The following is a 25,973-nucleotide window of genomic DNA, read 5'->3' as shown; positions in this document are numbered from 1 at the left end:
ATGTGAAAAGTCAGGAATGAACCTGCGGTAGAAGTTTGCAAATCCAAGCATACTCTGTACCCCTTTTACTGGAGTGGGTGAGGGCCACTTGAGGATGGCATCTTCTTTCCGTGAATCACTTCAAACTCCACTTGGGGTCAGGACAAACCCAAGAAACTCGACCTTGGTAGTGTGAAAGAAACATTTTTCCAATTTTGCGTACCATTTATGTTGACGTAATTTTTCTAGCACCGCACGAACATGTTTCACATGGTCTTGTTCAGAAGACGAGTACACCAAGATATACACAACGACACAGACATCAATTAGTTCACAAAGGACATCGTTCATAAAATACTGAAATGCTGCTGGGGCGTTACAAAGCCCAAAGGGCATCACCTGGTATTCAAATAATCTGTATTTGGTACGGAAGGTGGTCTTCCACTCGTCGCCCTTTTTCACGCGTAGAAGATGATACGCCCCTCGGAGATCCAACTTAGTGTAAATACGAGCATCTTTTACTTGGTCCGATAATTCCGGGATTTGGGGCAAGGGGTACTGGTTTTTTACAGTTACTTGGTTTAATGCGCGATAGTCAATACAAGTTCTTAGGTCTCCTTCCTTTTTGGGGACGAAGAACAAAAGGCGAGGCCGCCGGGGACTTTGACAGGTGTCACGAGTGGGGCTCACCTGTGATTCGGTGTCTGATCCGCAGGAAGATATTTCAGCCTCAGCAGATGGCGTAGTCCGGTCCGGAGTCTTTTTTTTAGAGAAGAGATACGGTCTGTTCCGGGAACTCGCCACAGTGGTTGCGTAAGAAGGCAGACAGCAACCAAGGCGGAGGATTCCCTGCACAGCCTGTTAGGGGAAAAAGCCAGTGGCAGAAAAAACCCCTGAATTGTTTGAATGTGCACAAGGCTGAATGGAAGTCCAACGATCTTTCAGTTCCGGGAAGAAAACAATCACTGAGGTGCGCTCTTGTAAGCGCTGCGAGGAAATAAGGCCAAGAGGTTCTGCAGCTGGGAATCCGGTAAGTTCCAGGTGACAAATTCAGCGTAGTACCGACAGAAGAAGGCGGGGAAACCAAGTTCATTCATCCATCAAATACAGGATCGGCAGCAGGTAGGGAGTAATGAAAACTGGAGAGAGATAGAAGAAACTACCAACCCGAAACCGTGAAAATAGACGTGATACCGCACGTGATACCGCAAAGACAAGAATAAATAGAAACCAAGGAGCGAACCCGATAATCCCGATGAAATCACCCAATTGTGTACGAGGAGAAAAAGAAAGTATGCACAGTGAAAAAACCCAGAAGCTGGAAGGAGCTGTGAAAATGGTAGGGTGAAAGTAACGATGCCCCGGAGGAAAAGCAATACGAAAAATGCCTAGAGAAGGAGGCGGAGTTACTTGAGAGTAAAAAGCCGAGTGGAGGCAGAGAAACGGAGGAATTACACATAAAGAGAAAAAGATACCGAGAGTGGTAACGTCAAAGGTGGATCACTAAGGCTAGGAAACCACAACGCTATGAAAGGGAAATGTCAGACAGGAGGTAAACACAGAGGGCACGGGAACCAGAGGCAACCGTGTAGCGAAGAACAGGAAACAGTTGCAACGCAAGGAGGGGGCGTGGCTAACCCCAATATGAGGCGCACAGAACGTAACAGCTAGAACGCTGCACAGGGCGCCGTGAAGGGTAAATTAATGGCGCTTCCATCGTGTCCAACACTTCCATCGTCCTGCCCTCATGACAACGGGCGAATGAAGCCATTAGCCAGGTACGGATATAAGTATTGCCTTAAGTGAAGATTCTCAGGTTCAGTAAGGGCGTAAATCCTACTGCATGGAACTTGTGCGCCAGGTATGAGATCGATATGGCAATCATATGGTCTATGAGGTGGTAAAGTGTTGGCTTGGTCCTTCTGAAATACATCCTGAAAATCCTGGTAATCCTAACATAGCAGATTGGTCGGGCTCATGGCCGTGGCTATCTTCTTGGTCGGGGGTTCTTCCGGATAACAAGTATGCACACATTCCGAGAAGGTCACTCTCTTTGCACGCCAGTTTATGCAAGGAATATGCGTTTCTAACCATGGCATTCCCAGAATTATTTGGAACTGTGGAGCCTTGATTAAATCAAACACAATGTTCTCTCGATGCCCACCTTGGCCCAACAGTGTCATCTCCATCGTTGAATGAGTTACTGGGCCAGAAGCTATTTCTGTTCCATCGACGGTGGTGACTAAATCACTTGTGGTCTTTTCGCAAAGAGAAAGATTCATCCTTGTAGCTAAATCTTGATCCATATAGTTACCTATGGCTCCACTATCGATGTATGCTCTAACCGCATGCATACGAGATGGTTGCTGGTGACCAATGAGGATCATTGTTAAAGTTAGGTGTGAGGTCTGAGAGTCCTTCTTCTCGCTCGACAAGCGGACCTCTATGCTTGTCGGGCGGGGTAGTTTTCCGGCTCAGATTCAGTACTGATCTTGTCGGCAGCTCCTACTGCCTTCTTAGGCGGTTTCACCGGACAGTCTCGCAAAAAATGCCCTGATGTTCCGCAATATAAACACAATTGCTGCTGTCTCCTTTTGTCTCTTTCTGTTTTGACAACGGTCCTCTAACTCCTCCAATTTGCATGGGTTCAGATACATCTGTACTTTTGGAGGTGTCCTTTGGTCTCACCAGTACCCGATTAGCGAATCTAGCTCGATCAGCTTTCCGGTTCTGAAGTCTGTGGTCCAACTGAACTATATATTCAGTATATTCAGCACATTCTTGAGGTGGGTTTACTACTTGTGCTAAAACGTCTTTTAGTTTGCCTCTCAACCAACGATGGAAAAGCATAGTTCTTTTGTCTTCGGGCCAACTGGTTTCTACCACCAACCTATTGAAAGTTGCGATGTAAGTTAACAGGTCCTGGTTCCCTTGACGTAAGGACAAAAGTTAATTGTCTAACGCTTGACCTTGAGAATGACGGGCAAATAATTTCTCCATGTTTTGATGAAATCCCTGGAAATCCTGGAGAAGAGGGTCATCTTGGTTAACTATTGGAATAGACCAATCCGCTGCACTGCCGCTGATGTATGACAGTACGAAGGCCACTTTTTGATTGATCATTTGGGAAGGCTCCAGGCCTACATAGAAAGTGTAGGCGGCACTGGTTCATAAAAACTGCAAACCTTTTAGGGTCCCCCGCAAAGCGTTCTGGTGGAGCTAAAGGTATAGCCCCCGGTAGTACCACTTGTACAGGGCTGCTTGACTGAGTTGGGACTGACGCTCCCCCCAATCCAGGTAATGGTGTATGACCAGCTTGGGCTTAGAGTAGTTGTCTAGCGAGGTCATCTGTACGCTCTTTTGCCACAATCAGTTCTTCTTAGAGCATTGGTTTCTTGTTGTGTGGAATGTACTTCAGCTCTAAGCTCCCCCAGGAGCTGGGCTAATTGGTCAGTCTCTGAGGTTTCCATGACGCCCGGGTAGAAATGTGTGTAGAGGCTTCGCGTTCTGTTACGCTCACCTGGATTCCACAGGGGCGCCGAACGAAGCTGGACTACAACGGTCTCCACCAGCGTGACTCGTAGTGAAGTGATGAGCGACTGCACCTGCCCACTTAGTTTTGTCTGTCTGGCACATAGGAAGATTTTCCTAGAGTGGCGAAAATGGCAAGTTAGCTGACTGATAGGAGAAGGTTTAACTTCTGCGTCCGTAACCACCTTGTGTTCTCTTTACTGTGTCTCACCTTATTGTTAAGAAGGATGGGCTCTCCATCCTGCGTCTGAATGCAGGGGTGCGTTGAGACTTGGGTATCCAGTTAACTTCACTGTTCCCGTAATCTTATTGCAGAGTTCCAGACAACAATGACTCGGAGGTAAGCCTTATGCCAATCCGAAGTAGCATGCAAATTCTTTAGAGTTCTGGTTGTCTTATAATCCACTCTTGTACCATTTCTTTACAGTTTTGTTTCCTTGCAGAATTGCCGAAGACAGATGTCTCTTCTTCGAGAGAAACAAAGTAAATGCCAAGATAAGATTCAGTATTTGCATCAAGCGAAGAAAAAGGTCTTAGCATGCAATATTGTTCATTCGCGTGATTAATCAATTGTCCTCTCTTGATTCTGCAGGTGCGGCACTTTCCTGGAGCGAAGTACGTGTGATGGTGATTCGTGAGACCACAAGTGAATATTGCCTCGGGTAAGTATCTTGCAGCGTGTGATTGAATGTCTTTAAGCGAGGCGCAACTCACCTGTTATCTTTTCTTGTCTTTTGCAGATGCGGCTGCTCCAGGTGGCGATCACATTAGAGTGCCTCGGTGGATCGCATGGACGGACAGAGCATCGGTGAGTATCACGCAGCACTTATGCTATCTTGTATAACGCGGGTAACTGGTGTTCCTTTTCTTGCAGGTGCGGCGGCTCCCGGATGATTGCGATGGAGAATGGTAAGGCTCTTGTTCTAATCTGTTTTTCCTTTCCTTCCTCTGCAGGTTCGGATCGAGAAGTACAGGACGGGTGTGGCTGAAGACTGGACTGGAGCTGCAGGCACAGTGAGCATTACGCTGCAGGAGTGCAGAATAACACGAAGCGCGTTCTGTTCTCCAGGCGTGTTTTAAATAGCCTCCCAGAAGTAGTTCCCAGGTAAAGTAGTCCCTGTACCACACCCAATGAAATAGTCCCTTAAATAAAGTAATCCCTCCAAACAGCCCCAAGGTGGCCTGTGCATGGTTTCACCACTTGATGACTTGATTTGCCTGACAATGCAATATGAGCCTGGCACCAACGGCGCCAGGACTGAGTCCAGGAAGCATTTAGGCAATCCTTTGGGGCCTTACAGGTCACCATGGGTGCCAGTAATCTGGGCAGACTGGTCTGCTCCTGATGTCTGGGGGCAGGCATCGTGACAATGTGGGTTAGTTGGGTGACGACAGGAGGACCTCCCAGAGACCAGAGGAGGTGAGAGAAAAAAAAGTGCAGATGCTATTATAAGGAGAGGGTCTGTGGAGTGTTTGTGTGTGAGAGTGGAAAGTGCAAGGAATAAAGGTAGAGTAGGAGTAGCAGAGTGACAGTGGCTGTAGTGGCAGAGGTAGTAGTTGCAGGTGGGCATTGAGACAGTAGGTACTGGGAGTAGCGAATAAGTAGAATAAGCAGTAGAGTGGTAGTTGGTAGCAAAGGGCGGTAGCGAGCACTAGTGAGTAGAAGAGACTGATAGTAGTAGTAGGAGGAAGTAAAGGTAGTAAAGGTATAGTGTTAGTAACAGAGTAAGAACAGTAGTAGAGGAAGAGCAGTAAGAACGAAAGGCAGTGAGAGAATAGGGGTAGCTAGTGGTAAGAGTAGAGAAAGACAGAGAGAATAACAAGAAGAATAGCAACAAGCAAGGAAGTAGAGTGGGAGGAAGGAGGGAAGAGAAGATAACTGAGGTAGAGGGGTAGTTGGAGGTACGAGCGATAGTAAGAACAGAAGTAAGTAAAGAAGATCGGAGAGACAGTAGTAAGGTGGGAGGAGAACATCTAAAGAGACCAGTATGGTGATGGGTCAGGTACGAGGGGGTGTGAGAGAAGTGAATGTGACACAGGGCGGAGGAAGGCACCATCCCTAACTCTCTAAGACTACTAAGCAGGCTAGGTTAGGGAAAGCCTAGAGAATCCACAGGAAGTTAGTCACCCAACGTCTTAGGGGAACTACCACTAGAGTAAGGCAGCAAAAGACATCCAGGTGTTACTATTGGCAAGAACTAACATCCCTGTTAACGATGCCTGAGCTAGCGAAGTGGGAAAGACCTGGGAAGATGAGGCAGACAGGGCTGGCCCAAGCGCCTAACCTCACAAAAGAACCTGGTAGGCCCAAAAGACCATTTCTTAAGAATGTATAGCCAATCCATAAGTAAGCCATCAATGAGGACCCTTTGACTTACTAACCATGGCAGTGTGGTCCTTTGTGGCAGGCCACTCTGTCGCACCCTATTTAGGGATGGCCTGTCCTCAAAGTGGGGTCAACCCCCATGAGATCCTGCTTTTCCTGTCCCCTAGGGGGTGTTAAGCTGAGTGGGCTCACCTCCCTAGTCCCAAAAGGGGTGGCTCCCCCTTGGGAAGAGGCAACAAATTCTCTGGAATTGTCACAGGTAGGACTGGCTCTGGTTCCCTGCCTGGGTGGCCTCCCACCTCCTGCCACAAAGGATTCTTGGCCATCTGGACAAGGCCAGTAACTTGGCCTTGTCACAAAGACAAGTGGGGATAATATTGCAATTGGTGAATGTTACATTCCACTAGCATGGCCTTCTTGAAGCAAAGTGGTGAAACATTATGGAGTATTTGGAAGGATGTTACAATAGTGCATGCTATATTGCAGACATTCTTAATCTACATGCTGGTAGTAAGGACGTTGGATATACAAAATGAAGAGAACTCAAAAGACAAATGAAGCATGATTTATTAAGGTTGTTTTTATGTTCTAAAGTTATCACATCTTGTTTTCTGTCTTAGCTGCTCTTAAATCCTAGAGGCATGAAACCGTCAGTCAGTGCATGTTGAAATTTATGGCAGAACATGGCATGTGAGCCATTGAACCCTTTGTAACTTTGTCGATTTCTTCTTAAAACCTTTCATAGAACTTATTTCATCATACATTAAATGCACGATGCATGCCATTCAGATCATGGAATTGTGGGATGTATTAACCCACTTTTCTATACTCTGCAGCCTCACTCTGCTATCTATGGTGCAAGAAACATTAAAACGGCGGCAAAAACCTTTGTGCATGCCAAAACCTTAAAAACCGCGTTTTTCAACACAAAAAAAGATGGCTGCACAACCTGCCACCCATGGTGCATGTGTGGTGGAACAGAGCACACGCTGCAGAAAAAGTGCCAGTGGGCTCCATGACAAGAAACATAGTGCAGAGGGAAAAGCAGCACTTTGCAAGTGAAACTCCAAAATTTGCCTGTAATTGACATTTACTTTGCTGCTAAAACTCCAAAATGCCTGTACACAACACTTCCCAACACTCAAATTCTTGCTTGGCGCTAAAATCCATTTAACCTAATGAAGCACTGTGAATGTACAAAGTCCTGAAAGGTTAAGAGCAAAACATTTTTCAGCAAAACTGGATTGCCTGTGAATGACAGCTCCTGTCAAATGGGCTCTCCTCATTAGACATTAAAGTCATCTAAACTAAAAGTCTGCCGGATTAGCAAATATAAAAGGATTGTTGCTGAAAGAAACACAGATTTCAGTTCTTTTTGATCCCACAGGTTTAAATCTAAGAAAGTAATTTATCTATGTCATTTGATGCAACAAGTTTGTTTTCTGCTGGATTTTAAGTCACGAAATTAAGAATAAATTAGCCTGGCTGGCTGCACGAAGTGGAAAAACAGGATTCCCCCAAGGGGAGGGCATTCGTCTCAGCAGATACTCAAAGACATATGATAATTGTGGGGTAGGACAGACTTTTGTCTGCAGCCAGAGACTGAACAATGGCAGATTCTCTAGGCCAGTTAATGGACATGTGAAGAGGTCGTAAACCTGGCTTGCAAAAGGTTCACAAAGGTGGGGGCTACTCCTTGAGCTCCAGGGAGAGACAAAAGGCGGACCATTTGCTGCTAGGAACATGTAGTGAACAATTTTTAGAGACTCATAACTTGTTATCAGAAATGGTGAAAACTATAAAAAGGGCAGATTTGTAAGTCTAATTTTTGGCAGTACGTTTCAAATCGAAGTGGAACTATAACATATTCGGAATAGGGATGGTGATACATGTGATTTTATGGGAACTGTATTTATGCTAGAATTGTTAAACTTTTCACACACATAACTATGGTAAACACACATATTTATGGAAATTTGGAGAAAGTTTGGAAACTGTTTTCATGAAGAAATGGACAAAATGCTGCAAAAAAGCAAAAAAGATCTCACAGCTGGGGGATTATGATGAATAGATACTCCATAAAATATGCAATCCTTGTATGTAATTTCATAGAGGTTACAAATGTATAAATATGTATTAGGACAAAATTCGATTTTTGATACTAGTGACTAGGGGAGGTTTCTAAGGATTGTAAAAACCAAACCATAAACTTGACATCACCTGTGTTTGAGCCAATCACTCAGATGCAAGGTGGAGATGAGGCTCTGATCCAATCCCATGCCACAGAGGAGAGTTTTGTTAAGCCGGCCCATACTCCCATTTTTGTGATGTAATTTGAAAAGGATAAATATAGACAGCTGCAAACAGATATAGACTCACTCTTCTGATTCCAGCGAAGCTCTCTGATCCAGCATTCAACATCTACCATTTAACATCCTTCCAGATGCCAAGGACCAGGCCAAGCAGTAGGTGAACCATTTTCAGCAAGGCCTCAATCCTCAAACTAATTCTTACAACCCAGTGAAGTGCTGTGGTGTGAGAATGCATCCTGAAACTAGCATCCTGAAACTATCTGGCTTGCTACCATAATGCTTGCCTGATGAACTCGCCATCCCGCTGATTTGAAATACCCAGAAACTAGAAGGGCAGATCCTGTGCAGTTCCGGTGACTGGCCTAGCTGATCCAGTCCCGCGCCTGATGTGCTGTCTTTCTTTTATAGACCCAATCCATTGACCATAACCATGACTGTCCAAATATCTTAAATCCCAGGGGATTGTATTAACAGGACGCTAGAGAACTATTGTATACCTTGCTTATCTTGTTCCACTCTAATCTCTGAACTATCCCTACTTTCGTAACCAGTAACAGTGTCAAAATCTTTAGTGCTATCTTATTCTGTCTAGTTGCTAAAGTGCCATTTTTATAGTCATCTTTATTTGTGTAACTCTGATCCATAGCTCCCACTTTGAGTGTTTGGACTGGTGCCGCCGGGGAAGGTGATGGGGATCTGTTACTGAAGCCATGAATCAGTCTCAGAGCTTACTTTGTCCCAACTTGGTTGCCTAGCCTGAACACTCTAGCCTTGAGTAAAAGCATAAGCCATATTTTCTGATTCTAAACTGAAGTCCTTGTCCAAAGTCGTGTCTTTATTTTTGAAAAACACCTCTCACTAAAACCTCTATAACTACTAACACAGTTTTTAAGATAGAAACGAAATCTCAACTCCCATTTATACCCAACATCCTCAGCTACATTTACAACTCAAAACGCATTGCAAAACAGTGCGGTTTACCTGTTTTTATTAAAAATCGCATATGTAAAAGTTTGCCGCAAATAGACATTTAGAAAACTTTTACAAGTGTAAATTACATTTAAATTATTTCCCCCTTGGTCGTTGAGATCCCAACTGTTTCCTTTTGATTAAATCATTGCTTGTGTTTGCTTGCATCTGTTCAAAGTGGCTCCCATAGGAATTTATAATAATGTAAGCATTTTTGAACATATTTTGTGTTTTTGCTCAGCCAATTTCAAAGCCATTCTGACAGTGAAAAGGGAAATCCGTATTTCTCTTGTCTTTAAAGGGGGAAGGTGGGAGTGATATTTGGTTTGGTCTGTGTTATTCCTGAGTACCTGCTCTCTCCTCAGATCTATTTAAATTGCCTATTGGTGGGTTCACAGGTGTTGCAAGGGGAACCTCTAACCATAGTGCTATATGTTCCAAACCAACCCAAAAGTATTATTTTCTTTGCTGCATTATTTTTGTGTTCATTACTTGATTCCTAGTGCATTAAAGATATTATTCATTGTTCCTGTCACCCAATTGGTGATTGGTGTTACCTATTAAAAAAATATTGTTATTTAAATTCTAAATAAATAAACAAATAATCATGTTTACAACTAGCCTGATTCCTGGTTCAGTGTAACCTGGGGGGTATTTTAAGGAGGGTGTGATATGAGTGGTATATCATTCATAATATAGAATTTATAAATACAAATAAATAAGGGTTTCATTTGCGCACTACATGCTGGGCGAGACTTGGGTGTGTGCTTGATTGAAATCACTTACAGCTTGGGGGCTCGGGTCCGGGATCCTGAATTTGACATACCACTCGTGACAGTCTAACACAGCATACTAGCCGGCAGGGTACATACACCTGGTTGGGTTGGCATACTGTGCTAAACTGTACAAGCACCCCTCAAAAGAAATACTCAAAAGAATTGGGCCTGTTTGCAAAGGTATATTAACCCTGAGATAAGTCAGAAGTCAGAAGGAAATTAATATTTCCAGAATGGCAACCCCAGTGGAAATTAATATTGCTAGGGAACACTTCCTGCACAAACTGTCTGCCAGGGGCGAGTGGCCAGAACAGGATGAACAGATGTGGTTGCAGGAAATAAAAACAACAAGTCACTGCAATCGACCTTCATACCTGGCAGGACAAGGGTCCATTACATCAAGCACTTAGCGAGCTGTACATGGCCCCAAAAATAAAAGAGGAGAATTGTAAAATTGCCAAAATAGCGGCCTTCCTGTACTTCCACATAGGAATTATACAGAAAAAGCAGGCAGACAATATAGATTTGGCAAATAGGCAATGGGAAGCACTGCAGAAAATCCAGACCAATCTGGACTCTGCAAAGCAAAGGCTCTAGGAAGAATCAGAAACAGAGGCTGGGCAGTATATCACCAAACTCCAAGAAGATCTGGCTCTCTTACTGCAAAAGAATGCAGAGCAAAATACCCAGGTACAGACACTGCAAAAAGAGTATCAGGAAAGGTTGGACTCTTTACAACAGAGTCAACAGAAGTTGGAGCAGCAATGAACCTTTGATAGAGCCTGCGCAGAGCAGGTAGTCACCCTACAAAACCACCTAGCATCCTTGAAAGAGGAAAATAATACATGAATTATTAAAGACATCCACTCTCAAGAGGAATTTGATGAGGAGCGCCAGAAATCTAGCGCATTTAAAAAACAGAGGGATGACCTGGCTGCACAGAGGGGCACTCTAACTCAGGAGGCCAGGAATTCAGCCATTTAAAAACTAAGTTAGAGGAAAGAAAGCTGGCCCTTCAGGAGTTTAGTGAAATCAAAACTGATTATGAAAAGCTACTAGAGCACACCAGGCTGGTGGAGGATGCTCTGGCAAAGAACAATCAGACCAATAAGGACCAAACTCAGGAGGTGAGTCTCCTGCAGCAAAAATTGTCCCAGTATTTCCAATCTAGGCAGGAAGCACAAAGAGACAATGAGGCTCTCTGTTAAAAGAATGAAAGCAGATAGCTGTGCAGGAACAAATCATAGAGACCAGTAAGGCCTTAATAGAGGAGCAATAGGGTCAGATTTTGGCATGTCATCAGGGAATGGGGGCTGAAAGAGATGAGGTATTAGATGGGCTGGCATCACTGTACAGATTCCCAAATGTGAGGGCTAGCCTCTCTGACCAAGCCATCAATTTGTCAAATTTGGTGGGGACCTTCATGAAACTAGATCCACCAAGAGCATCTTAGAAACCTCTTCCCAGCTATGGCAGTGGGGGGAGGGGGGTACTCAGCCAATCCTGGGAGCAAGAGAGAGTCAGAAGACTCTTCTGAGCGCCACAGGTCTCAAGAGACTAGGCCCCCACATTCTGAAAGCCATTCCCAAGCTTGCAGAATCAGGGAGAGCCTCGAGGATCAGATAGCCACCTCCTGTAGCAGTACCTCTGAGTAAGAGGTAGAGTGGACAAGGGTGACCAAAACTAAAAAGGCCAACAAAGTTAAGAGGGCCCTACTGAAAGATCCCCTGAAACAAATCAAGGCCATTAGGAGCGTCATCACTCCCTATCATAAAATTGCCAAATATTCAGTGTGGGAGCACCTCGAGTTGTATGAGCAAATGATGGATACTTTCCACCTGAAGGATAGCCAAAGTTGCATTCAATATGTCAAGTGGACATTTTCCCCTGAATACTCCAGCTTATTTGCGGGGCTGGAGGATCAGAACCACTCAAGATGGTCCACTCTTAGGGTGGCCATCTTAAAGCATTTCTCTATACATAGAAACCCTCAAGAGGCCCGCAAGGCGGCCTACAATCTGCAATGTGGGGAAGAACAGGCTCCACAAGAATTTGTACAAGAGTTGAAACGTGCCTTTGCGCAGGCCACCTGGAGGGTGCGCACATACAGTTGGGAGTTCATCAATACCTTCTTTCAAGCACTCCCTAAATACATCATGACCCAGCTGGTGAGGGACTTTCATAAGAAAAGATCATTAGACTGGGTCATTGAACAGGCAACTCGCATTTATGAAGTGCAGAAACCGATAGAAAATAAAAGTACGAATAAAAACCCCAAACCAACCAACACCCCTGCTGCTAAGGTGGCAGAGGTGAAGGTTACCCACATTCTAGATCTGGAGATGGGGGGCCTAAACACATTCCTGCACAAAATCCTCCTAACCAGCGACCCAGAAGGCCCTCGGGCTAATCCCAAACAGGGAGTCAGGAAGGTAATCACGCAAATGGAACCCCTAACTCCCCTGACTATATCAGCCCCCGTTACAAGGGCAGCAGACCCATCCTGGGCTATGTGTGAACTCCCCCAGCCCAAGGGGGGGATCCAACCAAGCAGCTGCCAACCCAGGAAACTTCCCTCTTAACTTCCCCCAGGAGGGCAGTAATTACCCAAATGCCGGGTTGAGTTTCTTTCCCCGGTACCCGCCAAACATCAACCCCCAAACAACCCTTCTTTCTTTCCACACTTTCCTGAGCCCAGACAGCCCAATCCGTAAGAGGGGAGGCCAAGGGTGGAGGGGTACCAGAACTATCCCAACCAAGAGTATTATGGGAGAAGGGATAGTTATCCTTCCCGTGATCAACCTAGGATGGACCAGAGAACCCCGTAGCAGCCAGAGCGGGTGTCCCAACTGGAGCGCCAGGTCCAGAACCTGGCACAGGATCTGGGTCACATGTTGAGGGCTTAGCAGAACCCTCAGATGAACATGGCGGCCCAGAACCCCTCAAATCAAGGGTCTGGTACTCCAGAGCAAAGACGGGGAGAGAATCCTGACAACCCACCGGTTCCCAGGGAGGAGGCACAGGGGGAAGGCGGGTGTAAAGCCTCAGAGGAAGCTTCCTTCCCCATTTGTGAACAGCCCCTGGAAACCCAGGAACCGGAACCAAAATCTCGTGCCCCCGAAAATCTGCAACTTAAGGAACAGAGGGCGGGAAGGAGAAATAAAGGGCCTAAAAAGATCCATTTTGTGGAGGAGGATAGAATCTTCCAATTTTAAGGAGAGGGGTCCTCAGAGGATTATGGGAAAAGGATCTTCTCCTTCAGGGATGGGGGAACTCCTCTCAAAGAAAAATGGCTCCCAAGAGATCCAAATTCAGACTGGGTAGATGTGAGGGCTGAGTTAAAGCCGCCCAGCATTGAACCCCAGAATGACCAGCCAGAAAATCACCTGGCCCAAACCAATTCTGGTGACTGCCTCCAAAGAGGGGGGGCAGCCCAGAATCAGAACCAGGGGAGTCCAAAACTCCCCCAATATCCAACTGTCACCTTTTTCGTACAGGTTTGCAAACTTCCAAACAAAATCCTGCCCAAAATACTCCTCTGTCAGAATCCAGAACAAAGAAATTAACCCACCAATTGGCCAAAAATGTGCATTATCTTTGCCCCCTTGAGGAAAAGGAGGGAAAATGTTATGCCCCAGTCCAAATACAGGGGAAATGTACATTTCTGGCACTGGTGGACACTGGATCCCAAGCCACCCTTCTGTCAAAAGGGGCCTTTGATCAGCTGAATTCGTGGAGGGGGTAGAAATACCAAATCCCTCGCACCCCTCTTCCTTGACAACTTCAGAACTTCGATGGGAAGGAAATTCCTGTTGAGGGGACTGTGGATTTAGACATTAAAATTGGGCGACACAAGGTGAAACACCCGGTCATAGTTGTGACTCCACAGGGTACACCATGTTTACTAGGGAATGACGTCCTGCATAGATTGTCTCCCCTCATAGATTGTGTAAACAAGGTCCTCTGGACCCAGACTAACCGACCAATAAAATTAAAACATAGTGTCAACCATGTTAGTTTAAATGGCACATGCCACATGGTTGAACAAAAACCTGACCAAATTGAATTCCATTTCCAAAACAACCAAATCCCTGACGTGACAGTAATTGCAGTAGGACAACAAATGGGTGATGGGAAGTCCTCTCTATTTCTGAAAATCGACCTTCCTTCCAGTCTCAAGTGGCATTCCACACTGGAAGGAAATACTCTGAAATTCTATACAAATTCACAATCAGAAAATCCCACTCCTATAGTCCAAAATGATGAGAAATCAGCTAAAAGCTTGGCTGACATTCAGAAAATTGGAGAACAGTTGTTCATCTCCATTCAATTAAATGGGGGGAGGACTCTGTTCTCGCCTGAGTGTGCGTGAACAACGGTAAGAGCTTCATCAGCGAGGCCATGCTCCGAAAGATCCAGCCATTCCCACATTTAAATTGATAGACAAATGGACTTGGAAACACCCAATTCCAAACATCTCCTGCCTAGCAGGTGTATGCTCAAAATTTCTATAGGCAACAAGAGCATAGTGCATAACTGTTGGGTCATGCAAGATGTCCCTGCTGTATTTTATTTAGGCTGTGACATTCTCAATCGCTTTGCCATTAGTTTGGACCTAATAAACTTCAAAGCCTGGTCCCAATTAGCGGGAAATCCCATGGACTTTGATGACCCAGAGAAAGCATTTCGGTCAGCTCAATTGCTGCCACATGCAGTTGAAATTCAAATTGGAGAGGGAGTCATCATCCCAGAATGGACCCGACATTCACACTTAAAGTAAAAATTAAAAGAGGACAGAAACTGAAAAATCCTGACGCCTATGTTCACCTCAATGCCCATTTCCAACAGCAAGGGTTGGGCTTAAACCCAACACCACTAGTCAATACAGAACACAACACCATTCCAATAGTGGTGGATAAAAGCGACCTTAGGAGTATCACTCTGGACGCAGGCACCATTATTGGAATGGCGGTTGATGACCGACATTTTTCCATAGATTTAGGTAATGAACTGGTAGGACCAATCCCCAATGACTGCTTTCACAGTGATAGCGACAATGACACAACACCAGACAAGATCTTCACTCGGCATGGGGGGAAGTTCCTGGTGTATTCTTCCTGCCCTTATCGTAAGGAAGATGTGACCTGTGACTTCAGGAGGGATGAGGTGATCTTTCAAGTCCACCTGGACTGCCTTCCCCATCTGAAGCCATCAGTCCAAGTCAATACTTTAACCAGGGACTTCTCCACCGAGCTGGAGGATGCTGCTGAGATAGCCAAACCAGAAGTCTTTCCGGGCTTCAGGCAGATGGTTGAAGAGAGAGTCAACCTAGCTGATGCCTGTGAGGCTCAGCAGCAGAAGCCAAAAATGTAAACAAGTTTTCTGAGATTTTCAAGATCTCTTTGCGGTGGACTCATATAACTGTGGTCACACCGAAATCCACACAACAACAATTCCTACGGACCCTGGCATGACTCCAGTGTTTGTGAAGCAATATCGCTTGCCTCTCGCATCAATGGAGTCCCTTACAGAAATAATTAAGAACCTTCAGTCCCGTGGGATAATTCGTCCAGTCCACAGCACTTTCAAAAATCCCGTGCTGGGGATTTTGAAACCAAACGTCCAGTGGTCATTCTGTGCTGACCTAAGGGAGTTAAATAAACGGGTCCACACTTCCCGATGGCCCCTTCCCTACATTGACCAAGGGCTGGCCCGGATCCAGGGGTCAAAGGTATACACTGCCATTGACCTGACCAATGGGTACTGGACTGTACGTGTCAGTAGGGAGGACCAATACAAGCTGGCCTTTACCTTCAGCGGCAGCAGTACACTTGGACCCAGACTGCCTTTGGATACATCAACTCCGGCAATTAATTTAATATCTTTCTGCATAAGGCCATGCCCGACTTGGGTGAAAGGAGTAACCTGGCCTATGTAGATGATGTTCTAATCAAAAGCTCAGCTGTGGAGGAACACATAGCAGAGATCCGTTATGTCCTGATACAGTTGAGGGCTGCCGGAGCAAAACTCTCTTTCCAAAAGGCATCGTGGTACAGAACCTGTGTCAACTTCTTGGGGCATGATATAACTCCTGAGGGTCTCTGTCCCCAGGAAAAGAAAGTAGAAGTACTCCAGAAACCAAAAGACCCCACAACTCTGCGTGAGCTAAGGAGCCTCCTTGGACTGACTAATTATAGCAGAAAGTTCATTGAGGATTAGGCAGAGATCACAAGACCTCTGATCCATCTGTTGAAGGGGGGGTCAAGTGGGAGTGGGGTCCAGAACAAGCCGAGGCAGTATGATAACTCAAAAGAAGCCTCTCACAAGCACCTTGCCTAGCTTACCATGTCAAAAACCAGGAGTTCTTCTTGGAGACAGGGTTCTCAAATACATGCTTGACTGCTGTATTATACCAAAAGCATGACAAGGTCAATAAAGTAATCTCCTATGCGAGTAAGACTTTATCCCCTGTGGAGGAAATATTCAACGATTGTGAGAAGGCACTCCTGGCAACGGTCTGGGCATTGAAAAATTACCACCCATTTATCCAGGGGGAACACGTCATAGCAGAGACTCCACACCAACCTCTGAAATATCTTCAAAGTGGCAGAATCTGGGCCGGAAATGTGAGTAATTCCAGAATTACTTCCTGGATTCTGTCAGTGCAAGGCTTTCCTGTGGAGGTCAGATATGGCCAAAACAAGAAGAGTCCCCTCGCGCAAGGTCTGGCTGACTTGCATGATTGTGCCAGAGAAAACTGTCTCGAGGACGAAAGTCTTAAAATCAAGGACAACATGGAGGCATACCTTAATTCCCCACACAAAGTCTATGAAGAAGACCAGTGTGAGGGAATGCCCACTGTCTATGTGGATGGGTGCTCCTACCATATTGACAACAATAGGGAAAAGGAACTTGTGGCCGGCGTGGGGAATGCATGGGTGAATGATTCCCAAGAGCCCTCCGCTGGGTACAAAATCGGTCCCCGCAGTAGTCAAGTGGCAGAGCTGATGGCTGTGCATCAAGCCATCCTCACTGCTGTCCAACACCAACTCTGTGGAGCACCTGGTTAATTGTAAAACCAGAGTCATGCTATGTGCTAACAATACACCACTAAAACATGGAAAATGAATACAAAATATTGATGATCTGGTCACCTCGAATGGGATGACCATCTACTGGAAAAAAGATCAAAGGTCATTCTAAAGTAGAGGGACCAGACAAAACTGGAAATTACCTAGCTGATCAGCTGGCCAAGACCGGAGCCATCCAAGGGGATCTACTGGAGATCGTGTCCTTGTTGGGGGAAATCCAGGTCACTGCTATCACTAGATCCCAGACAAATGCTCACAATGAATTCTCAGCTGCCCAGTGAAGTAAGGAGACCCCAGATGCTGATTTGATTACGGCTCAAAAAGAGGGTCCAATAATTGGTAAGTTTTATCAACACATTGAGGACCCTCAGAACTTTCCCCTGATGGATACCGATTGCATTGGGAAAGAGGACCTCAGAGTGTTGATTAAATGCCCAAAAATGTTCCGAATCCAAGACCATTTGTTGGTGAGGAGGTCCATATCTGGCCATGACCAGTGGGTGGTCCCCACCTCATTCCGAAGCCTGATGCTAAGTCACGCCCATGATGCGGCCACAGCCGGTCATCGGGGGTTTCATATGACATTAGAAATCTTACCAGAAGTTGCATACTGGCCACACATGGGGCAGGACCTCGATCAATACTTGAAGGGGTATATTGTGTGTGTACAATTTCAGCCAACATCCCTCACACACTGTGCTCCCCTCCAAAAGAGGGGGATGACACTGCCTTGGTCAGATTTGCAAGTCAATTTTATCGGGCCCGTGATTCGCTCCTCTAGGGGGAACAAGTACACGTTGACCGTAACACGCTTGTTTACTAAATGGGTGGAATGTCTCCTGGCCCCAAATGGCAAGGCAGAAACAGCAGCTGCCCTGATGATCAATCACATCTTCTCGTGTTTTGGACTACCCCAAAGGATTGAGTCAGACCGAGGTAGTCACTTCACTAGTGAAGTGATGACAAAGATGTGGGAGATACTTGGGGTAAAAAGGAAACTACACATTTCCTACCAGCAGTCCTCTAGTGGTGGAGTTGAGAGGTACAATAAAACCATTGTGAGCATATTTAAAAAGTTTGTGGCAGAGTCTGGGCCAAGTTGGGACATTCGATTACCCCTTGTCCTGATGACCATCAGATCTACCACTTCTTCTGCAACAAAAATGTCTCCATTTGAGCTGATGACTGGACGAAGGATGGTGCTACCCCATCATCTATTCTACAGAACCCAAGAGCAGACCTTGATAAATGCCTCCACAACTCATGAGTATGTTGAGAATTTGAGAAAACACCTTCAACGTGCTTTTGCCTATGGTCAGCGGAATCTAGAAAGATCTGCAGACAGTATGAAGACCCACTATGACCTTATAACAACTAAAAAAGAATATCAAGTAGGACACCGGGTCTACTTGTACAATTTCCAAAGGAACCAAGCCAAAGAGTGCAAATTCCTCCCAACTTGGCGGGGTCCTTTTGAAATTGTGGACAGAATCTCATCAGTCGCCTACAGAATCTGCATCCCCAAGGGCAATTTGACAGAGGGAAGACAAGTGGGTCCACATAAACCAGCTAAAGATTTGCCACCCCAGGCATACTTTGCGGCAGATAGAAGGGCTTACCAGAAACCCAGAGGGGGAAAATCCGGACAGCTAGAAAAATTTATAAATATTCATTGATTCCACCTGAGAAAATGGGTACATTATTACTGAATAATAGACTGGGAATATTGCCAATTGTTAAGGAATGCAAGTGTCTTTCCCACTGCTGACATCCCCCGAAGATGTTTGGACACAGTAGTGGGAACATTTCCATAATCATGCTATGTTCTGTTTTCTAGCATTTGAACTAAGAATCATCCCAAGAATCACCAAGGATGACCACTCAGGGACCGGGAGAAAAAACCCAAGGAATCCGGAGCATCGTCCCATCCTAACCTGAACCGGCAAGGAGAGAATGTCGCCTCAATCACTGACGGGAGAAGGAACTGAATTCCTCCACATGGACAGAAAAGAACATCCCAATCGCCCGACTCCCTCTCGACTGGAAGTCAAAATGAAGTCGTGAGGGAGGATTTGTGATGTGTATTGACCCACTTTGCTATACTATGCGGTCTCACTCTGCTATCTATGATGCAAGAAACATTAAAATGGCGGCAAAAACCTTTGTGAGCGCCAAACCTCCAAAACCACATTTTTCAACACACAAAAAGATGGCTGAACAACCTGCCACCCATGGTACATGTGTGGTGGAACAGAGCACACGCTGCAGAAAAAGTGCCAGCGGGCTCCATGACAAGAAACATACAGGGTAATTCATAGAATTTTGCACAAAAGTGGTGCACGCGGCTGGCACACAGTGTGCACGTGCGAATGTCTGCGCCAGCCGCGTGCGCTAAAATCGATTTCCGCGCACAGTGTATTCATGGATTTCTGCCTCCAAAACCAGCCGTGGCGCAGAGTGGCGCAGCGACCCTGCAGCAGCGCCAGTTACTCCCCCAAGAACGCCCCTAGTGCAATGAAAAGCCATAAAAATCCCCAATCCAGCGCAAAGGGCTGCGCTAACCCTGGACCAGTTTACAGGGCTGCCAAACCGCAAACGCCAAGCGGGGAACGTGTATTACTGGGGTTTGCGTGAAGTTTCAGACGTGAAAGGGCCTGTGCGAGTGGGGTACGTGTATAACTGGGGTTCGCGTGCAGTTTCACACGTGATTGGAGCAGGGTACGTGTATTACGGGGGTTCGCGGGAAGTTTCACATGCAATTTCAGCAGGGTACATGTATTTCGGGGGTTCGCGTGATGTTTCACACGCGAAAAGGCCTGTGCGAGTGGGGTACGTGTATAACTGGGGTTCGCATGAAGTTTCACACGTGAAAGGGCCTGTGCGAGTGGGGTACGTGTATAACTGGAGTTCGTGTGAAGTTTCACACGCGAATGGAGCAGGGTACGTGTATTATGGGGGTTCGTGGGAAGTTTCACACGCGAAAGGGCCTGTGCGAGTGGGGTACGTGTATTACGGGAGTTCGCGTGAAGTTTCACACGCGAAAGGGCCTGTGCGAGTGGGGTATGTGTATAACTGGGTTTCGCGTGCAGTTTCACACGCAATTGGAGAAGGGTACGAGTATTACGGGGGTTTGCGTGAAGTTTCACACGCGAAAGGGCCTGTGCGAGTGGGGTAGATGTATAACTGGGGTTCGCGGGAAGTTTCACACGTGATTTCAGCAGGGTACGTGTATTTCTGGGGTTCGCGGGAAGTTTCACACACGATTTTGCTGTCAGAGCGGGGTACGTGAATTTCAGGGGTGTGCGGTGAGTCCTACACGTGAATTGGCAGTCCCACACATGTCCCTCTGCACCCCACCCCCCAGAAGTCAGGGGCATCTGCCAGCAGGCCCCCACACATGTCCCCCTGCACCCCCACCCCCCAGCAGTCAGGGGCACCTGCCAGCAGGCCCCCATTCATGTCCCACACATGTCCCCCTGCACCCCCACCCTCCAGCAGTCAGGGGCATCTGCCAGCAGGCCCCCACACATGTCCCCCTGCACCCCCACCCCCCAGCAGTCAGGTGTCATGATGCCTGCTCCCGGGGAGCTGGTTCAAGCCCTGCGTCCCCGAAAGCGGACATCCAGTCCCCAAGGAAGGACCCAGCAACCCCATATAGGGGCCCTTTGGACAGTGTCCTGGCGCCTATGGCGCCAGGCTCATAAAAGACATCAGTCCTGGTGCCATAGGCGCCAGGCTCATTATGGATGTGCTTGGGTGCACTTACCTGATGCAGACCATGCTGCAGGATCCCGGCCTCCTTGAGGCCTGAAAGGAACTACTTTACCTGTGGGTCTAATTTACCATCCGGGCGTGGTCGGGGAAGGATACATACCTGATTGGAGGAAGGATACATACCTTGAACTTCTTCCAAGGCTATTTAAACCCCACCCGAACAGCCACACGTGCTTCGCGTTGTTCTGCATTTAGCAGCTGGACGCTCACCGTGTCTGCTCCTGCATCCTGACTTCTGCCATGCCTGCCAGCATCCTGGATCACCTGCAAAGGAAGAGAAGAAGAGAACAGAAGAAGGAAAAGTCCTTACCTGCTAAATCCGCATCCCGGAGACATCTCGCCGACAATCCTGAAAAGGAAGACTTTTATTTAAAAGCTCATCGCGTCGATCGCTGCTGCAGTCACGCCCCAGCGCCTAGGGAGAAAAAGACCAGAACAAAAGGTGAGAGAGAGAAGGGAATAAGGAAAGCTAAATCTCCATGTTAAGAATTACCTGTTGATTCATTCCCTCTTCAATTCGGGTCCATGCCGCATCCTGGCATTTCTGGACCCCGGCCCCTAAGGGGAAAAAGAGACAAGGAAAGAACTGATGACCTGGCCAGACAGCTTTTGCAAGGTCAAGCTGGGCAAACTCCTCTACCCGGTTCCGGAGGGAACCCCGCTCCTGTGGTTTCCAGTAACCCTGTGCAGATTAATCTACCTGGAAACATGCCGCTGACCCCACCCGAACGCTTTGCTGGGGACCCCAAACGATTCGCCGTATTCATGAATCAGTGTTGTTTGCACTTCCTATGCAGACCTGGGGCCTTCCCTAATGATCAGACCAAGGTAGCCTTTGTATTGTCATATCTCAGCGGCTGCGCTGCCGATTGGTCAGTTCCACTGGTTACTCAAGATGATCCGATTCTCCGTGATTTTCAAAGGTTTCAAGCAAGCATGGAAAGGTTATTTGCTCGACACTCTCAGGGGCAGGCTCTGGATGACGAACTTCTATCCCTGCGACAGGGCAATCAGGACCTCCTATCGTATATTGCAACCTTTAATAGACTAATTGTGGAAACGGGATGGCCAGAGGATAAAAGAGTCACGTTGTTTTATCGAGGCCTACGCGGAGAACTTAAAGATGTCTTGGCCCAAGTTGTAAATCCGCCCCAAGAATGCACAGAGTATATAGACTTAGTGGTCCAATTGGATCACAGACTTCAAAACAGAAAAGCAGATCGGTCCAGGTTTGAGACCCGGGTGTTGGTCAAGACCCATGCTAATCCCAAGGGAGTTGATGTCTCTGAGCCTATGCAAATTGGAGGTGTTAAAGGACCCTTAACTCAAAAGGAACGTGAAAGGAGGCGGCAGTTAAAATTATGTCTTTATTGTGGGAATTCTGGACACTTTCTACGAGATTGCCCGGCAAAACCGCCCCGAAAGGCGGTAGGAGCCGCTGATAAAAACCATGAAGACTCTGTTTCGGGAAACGACTCCGCCCGACAAGTGTAGGGATCCACTTGCCGAGCTTGAAAACTAACTCTCAGACCTCGCATTTCATTGTGCCAATGGTTCTCGTAGATCCAGAACAGCCTAAGCGGTTGCATGCAATAAAGGCATACATCGATAGTGGGGCTATTGGAAACTATGTGGATCGTGAATTGGTCTCTAGGATTAACCTCCCTCTCCGTCCTAAAACCAGCAAAGATGTCATCACCATAGTCGATGGAACTGAAATTGCCTCTGGACCGGTAACACATTCCACTACTGAAGTGACTCTTATTGGTCCCGACGGCCATCGGGAGGGTGTCGTGTTTGATGTAATCAAGGCTCCACAGTTTCAGGTTATTCTTGGAATCCCTTGGTTAGAGACACATAATCCTCGAATTGATTGGCGAGCTAAGAGAATAACCTTCCCGGATTGTACACAAACCTGCTACCCAGAAAACCTGAAGATTAATCTAGCATCTGTAACCTCTGCCTCCATCCAACTACCTCCGGAATACCAAGACTTTCAGGACGTCTTCCAAGAGGAAAGGCCAACACGTTACCTCCTCACAGATCGTACGATTGCCAAATCGATCTGGTGCCCGGTGCACAACCCCCTTGTAGCAGGATTTATGCCCTTACCGAACCTGAGAATCTGCATTTGAGACAATATTTGGATCAATACCTAGCTAATAGTTTTATTCGCCCGTCAAAGTCCCCGGCATCCTCGGCTTTGTTCTTCGTGCCCAAAAAAGAAGGCGACCTTAGAACTTGTATCGATTACCGCGCATTGAACCAGATAACGGTTAAAAACCGTTATCCTCTGTCTCTGATCCCTGAACTCCTTGACCAGGTGAAGGACACTTGCATACACACCAAGTTAGATCTCTGGGGGGCTTATCATCTGGTACGAGTTAAAGAAGGCGACGAATGGAAAACTGCCTTCCGTACTAAATACGGATTATTCGAGAACCAGGTGATGCCTTTCGGATTGTGTAACGCGCCGGCTGCCTTCCAATACTTCATGAATGATGACCTTCGGGAACTCATCGATATTTGTGTTGTCGTATATATCGATGACATTCTGGTGTACTCCTCTTCGGAATCTGATCACCGAAAACACGTCAGGGCAGTACTTGAAAAACTGCGCCAACAGAAACTATTTGCTAAATTGGAGAAATGTGTTTTCCATACCACAGAAGTCGAGTTTCTAGGTTTCATCCTGACACCCAAAGGAGTCTGAATGGACTCAAGAAAAGTGGATGCCATCCTCAAATGGCCATCACCTAGCTCTGTAAAAGAGGTTCAAAGCATGCTCGGCTTTGCCAATTTCTATCACAGGTTTATCCCGGAATTTTCACGCGTGGTACAACCCATTGCTGCACTCTTGAGGAAAAATAAACGTTTTGAATGGTCTGAAGAAGCCGAGCAGGCCTTTCAGGATTTAAAAGCTAAGTTTACCTCCGCACCTATATTGAAACACCCGCGTCCAGATCTCCCTTATGTCGTCGAGACTGACGCATCCAGCCTAGCCATGGGTGCTGTCCTGTCCCAAAGAGATCCCAAAACCAACCAACTGCATCCCATAGCATTTTGGTCCAGAAAATTCTCGGCACCCGAGGTTAATTATGCAATCACGGACAAAGAACTGTTAGCCATTAAGTCCACTTTTAAAGCCTGGCGGCATTATCTGCTTGGCGCTCGACATACCATCACAGTGATCACTGATCACCGGAATTTACAGTATTTGAAAACCGCCAAGGCTCAGTCATCACGGCAGCTCCGATGGGCTTTATTTTTCGCTGAATTTCATTTCGTGATTACCTATCGACCTGGCTGCAAGAATGGCAAAGCAGACGCCTTATCCCGAATTGGAATGGGAGAATCTGATACAAACTCAGAACCAGTACCAATAATTCCCGAACAGAGGATTCTAGGCATGACTTCGTTACAGACGCTTGAAGACATTCAAGCCAGAGTGAAACAACTCCTGGACCCTACAACTTTACAGGATTGGATACAAAAGGGATCAGACTTTACCATAGATAATGGTTTACCTTATTTCCAAGGACGCTTACTCCTGCCACATAAGGAATTACACGAACTAGTTATTTCCGGTTATCATGATGCATTAATAGAGGGACACCCCGGTATTGCTAAAACAGAGGAAAAGGTGAAACGACAATTTTGGTGGCCCTCTTGGCGAAAAGATGTTAAATCTTTTGTGATGTCCTGTGGTGTTTGCGCCCAAAATAAAAGTCAAAAGAAAAGACCAGCCGGTCTCCTTCAACCTCTAGACATACCGCCAGCACCCTGGCACACCCTATCAATGGATTTTATTACGGACCTGCCACCTTGTTCGGGGTACAATACTATTCTGGTAATTGTGGATTTGTTTTCCAAAATGGCCCACTTTATTCCTTTGAAAGGTTTACCTTCAGCTTCTGTCCTAGCCAAAGAATTCCTCGAAAATATTGTTCGGCTACATGGATTCCCATCTATACTAATCTCTGACCGGGGAAGCCAATTCATTTCCCACTTGTGGCGCAAATGTTGTCAAATGGCACAGATCGACGTAAGATTATCGACCAGTCACCACCCTCAGACCGATGGTCAGACCGAGAGGACAAATCAGACCCTTGAGCAATACTTACGGTGTATGTTACAGCAATCTGAAAGCAACTGGAAAGACATTCTTTGGATAGCCGAATACGCATATAATAATTCGGTACACTCTGGAACTGGCCACAATCCTTTTTATACTTTGTTTGGGCATCACCCTCGAACCTCAAACCTTGACTCATCTCAGAACCTCGGAATGCCTGCAGTAGAACATCTGCATTCTGCAATTCTGCAATTACCCAAGCCTTCAAAGAGGCAACTACGCATATACAACAAGCCAAGAGAAAATACAAGGAGAATGCTGATCTACATCGGAGTGAAGCACCTCTGTATCAGATTGGGGATCAAGTGTGGTTAGCTACCAGACATTTACCACTCAAAGGGCCTCGAACTTTTAACCCAAAATATCTGGGACCTTATTCTATTACGGCAATAATTAACCTAGTGGCTGTTAAACTTGATTTACCAGCTAGTATGCGAATTCACCCTGTTTTTCATGTGTCACTTCTGAAACCAGTGGTACCCGGAACCCGACTACTCAAACCCCCAGAACCTATTCTAATAAATGGGGAGCCCGAATTTGAAGTGAAGAACAGTTTAGACTCAAAAATGTTTAGGTCAAAACTGTTCTACCTAATTGATTGGAAGGGGTACGGACCTCAGGAGAGGTCGTGGGAACCCAGCGACCATGTGCATGCTCCCGGGGAGCCGGTTCAAGCCCTGCGTCCCCGAAAGCGGACATCCAGTCCCCAAGGAAGGACCCAGCAACCCCATATAGGGGCCCTTTGGACAGTGTCCTGGCGCCTATGGCGCCAGGCTCATAAAAGACATCAGTCCTGGCGCCATAGGCGCCAGGCTCATTATGGATGTGCTTGGGTGCACTTACCTGATGCAGACCATGCTGCAGGATCCCGGCCTCCTTGAGGCCTGAAAGGAACTACTTTACCTGTGGGACTAATTTACCATCCGGGCGTGGTCGGGGAAGGATACGTACCTGAGTGGAGGAAGGATACATACCTGGAACTTCTTCCAAGGCTATTTAAACCCCACCCGAACAGCCACACGTGCTTCGCGTTGTTCTGCATCTAGCAGCTGGACGCTCACCGTGTCTTCTCCTGCATCC

The sequence above is a fragment of the Ambystoma mexicanum genome, chromosome 7q, assembly GCF_040938575.1.
Source record: "Ambystoma mexicanum isolate Mex_15411 chromosome 7q, UKY_AmexF1_1, whole genome shotgun sequence".
Classification (NCBI taxonomy): Eukaryota; Metazoa; Chordata; class Amphibia; order Caudata; family Ambystomatidae; genus Ambystoma; species Ambystoma mexicanum.
Note: the sequence above shows the minus strand (reverse complement) of the source record.